This window comes from Zingiber officinale, chromosome 11A (assembly GCF_018446385.1).
Source record: "Zingiber officinale cultivar Zhangliang chromosome 11A, Zo_v1.1, whole genome shotgun sequence".
Classification (NCBI taxonomy): Eukaryota; Viridiplantae; Streptophyta; class Magnoliopsida; order Zingiberales; family Zingiberaceae; genus Zingiber; species Zingiber officinale.
In genome coordinates this window covers 35,081,717-35,084,933 of record NC_056006.1, presented here as the reverse complement: position 1 = coordinate 35,084,933, position 3,217 = coordinate 35,081,717, and the positions used below count along the sequence as shown (strand labels likewise).

Genomic DNA, 3,217 nt, shown 5'->3' with positions numbered 1-3,217 from the left:
CTCCTTTGTGTGGCCGAAACCTTCTCATGGTGGAGATAGCTTTGGTGGTCGGAACTAAGAAGGAGAAGAAGGAGAGAAAAGAAGCCTCTTTTCTAGCATCCCTTGGAGCATGGTGGTGGTGGCCGAACCTCTTCATCCTAGGAGAAGTTTTGATGGCCGAAACTTGTAAGGAAGAAGAAGGTGCTAGGTGGTTCTCATCTCAGAAGATCGTCGCCCACACAACGTCCGAGGTTAGAAGAGGAAAACGGTAGAAGATCAAGAGGTCTTTCTAAAAGGTATAACTAGTAATTTTTCTTTCCGCATCATACTAGTTATTTTTGGAAATAATACTAAATACAAGAAGCATACGATTCTAGTGTTTCGAATTTGTTTTCGATATAGTGTTCTTTTGTTTTTCTTTTCCTTGTGATTTGATTGTTCTTTTCGGTTGACTTAAAGTTATTTTAGGAAATTAAATATTAGCTTTCCTTAAAAGGTTTTATCTAGTCGGTGGTGGTTGCTCCCATATCCAAGAAGACCATGTGCCTCGCCACGTCAGTACTGGGAACTAATTTTAGAAATTAATATTTAATGAAATTAATAACTTAGGTGATTTGGATCAAACGTGTTAAGTTCCGCAGGAGATCCAAGTCAAAACCTAAAAGAACAAATAGATTAAGTTTTGGATCAAACGTGTTAAGTTCCGCGGCGATCCAAAATTTAATTTAAAAGAACACATGGTAGCTAGGAAAAGGTTCAGACCTTTGTACACAATTTTTGTACAGTGGAACCTCTAGGTTTTCCGAGTAGCAACCAACATCTTTGACTAAAACCTCCACTCACCTCACAGCTTCCTTTTGTTCCTGCAATTGAGGTTTTAAAGTTCTCAGAATTCCATAACGCTTGTTGATCAATGACAAGGAGAATAGTTTGGTTAATTTAAGGATTTCCAGCTTTAGCCATATCAAGAGAACAAATCAATGTTTGGAACTTTTTTTAAGTTTCTGAAGAAGCATAGAAATATTCTGGACCAACCAAAGAAGTTATTATCCTAACATCTATTAGTAATCATTATTCATTTATGATGTTTAGTCCAAGTATCTAATCTTGCAGGTAGTACCCTTTACTCCGAGTGCTGGTATACTTGAATGGGTTGATCGTACTATTCCACTTGGCGAATACCTTTTAGGAAGGTTTGAATCTTATTCATGTTCTTTTAATGTGAAATGTTTTATGATCTTGCTTCAGAAAATTATATGTTACTCTGTAGTGCAAGAAATGGTGGAGCACATGGACGTTATGGGGTTGGAGATTGGACATTTCTTCAGTGCAGGGAATACATGATGAATGTAAGTTGAAATTTTTTGAGATTCTCATCTGCAATAATTGCTGACATCTTATGGTGGTATGATCCAAAGCATACATATGTTCCTCATTGGTTGGTTGTTTTAACAGGAGAAGGACAAGAGGAAGGCATTTGTGAAAATCTGTGACAATTTCAGGTTTGATATTTATCTACCTTGATTAGTAGAAATTCTAGCACATATCATCCCTTGCCCTTATATAATGGGTGTTTTGATACCTCAACAAGGAACCCTTCTTCCATCTAAATATGAGATGATGTTCGACAATAACTTTAAAATTCATCATTTGATCAGGTCTGTTCTGCATTATTTTTTTCTGGAGAAGTTTTTGCAACCCGCAGATTGGTTTCAAGGCAGGCTTTCTTGTACAAGAAGTGTTGCAGCAAGTTCCATGGTCCAAAATTTTTATCTTGATAAATTCTTTTCATATTTCCATACAGTGTTTAAGAAATTTCAACTTTTGAAAATGTCTACTAACTGTTTTATTGCCTCACAAATTTGATTCTCTTTCAGGTTGGTTACATCGTAGGACTTGGACATATGTAGAAGTGCATTGTAAACTAAGAAGAATAGCAAATTCCCAGAGCAAATCTAACAATAGAACAATTAGAATATGCTATCAACTATATACCACTTCTAACAATTAAAATATATAAATACTGGGATAATATAGCTTCGGTTGGGATAATATAGTGTAGGTTCATTGAAGGACAATTCACTTATTGAGATTCTCGATCTAGTTTTAGAGGAAGCAAACGATGAAATTCTTGAAAAGATTGCAAGGCGCATAGAGAGATGCCTCAAAATGAATGGGAATGAATGACCAACAATGAAGGGTGTGGAGGAGGAACTCGAAGCTATGAGAGAAAAGAAACTGAAAGATGATCTTGATAGCCTTTAAGAAAGGTAATACACAGTACAAAAGAAAAATATACAATACAAAAAAAAAAAAAAGGTAACAAGGAAAGACCTTTAAAGCTTAAGCTTGATCTGGTGTCTTAGACTAAAACCTCCACTCACCTCACAGCTTCCTTCTGTTCTTAGTAGCTGAACAGCATTGTAAAATGAGAAAAGAACAGCTTGATCCGGTAACAATGAGAAAAAGCTTTCAATCAAAAAGAAATGTACAACATTGTAAAATGACCAGCATAGTTGATGAAGAAAAGCTTGTCTAGCATCTGATCTTAGTTGCTGAAGAAAAGCATAGTTGATTGAAGAAAAGCTTACAATCAAAAAGAAAAGCTTTTTTTGAGTTGCTGAAGAAGCATAGTTGATTTTACTTGTCTAGCATCTGATCTTGGTTTCTGGTAGTACATGCCGCTCACACATTTCCAAAGCCAAGGAGATAAGGAAAAAAATGAGTAGCATACCTTGTTCAGGGAGTTTTGATCTTCAAAGAACTGGTCCGAAGGAGAAAATTGATCCTTCTGGCGTGCTCCAGCAAGAGTGTCGCGAGACCAAGCACCAACTTTGGAAATGTGTTAGAAATTGAAAGACCAAGCACCAACTGATCCTCTCTAATCACCTACACCAAGACCGACACCTGCCATCACAACTACACCGTGAGGGGAAGAAATTGAAAAGGAGGGAGGGGAGTAGGTGTCAACCAACAAACACGCAAAATTGTTAGATAAAGAGCTCCAACAAGAGAACCACGAGAGCGCAATGCTTATCCTTCAGACGTGCTCCAGCAAGAGCGCCGCAAGACCATGTCATGAGGGGTGAAATTGAAAAGGAGGAGGGGAAATCAAGTATTAGGGCACAAACCTAAGAGAAGCAGCTTTCTTCTTATTTTGATTCAGACGGCGAGATTATGGAGGCCATGAGCTATGAAAGTAGCGTTTATGAAGCGAAGGGAATGACGATGGGTTTTC

General features: G+C 37.5%; 1 long non-coding RNA gene across 1 annotated transcript; it reads left to right on the top strand.

Moving 5' to 3' along the window:
- Positions 1–1,061: 1,061 nt before the first annotated feature.
- On the top strand, positions 1,062–1,884 carry LOC122032708. Its single transcript, XR_006126200.1, has 5 exons — positions 1,062–1,172; positions 1,250–1,328; positions 1,435–1,481; positions 1,638–1,737; positions 1,857–1,884. It is a non-coding gene; the product is annotated as an uncharacterized LOC122032708 (long non-coding RNA).
- Positions 1,885–3,217: the final 1,333 nt, after the last annotated feature.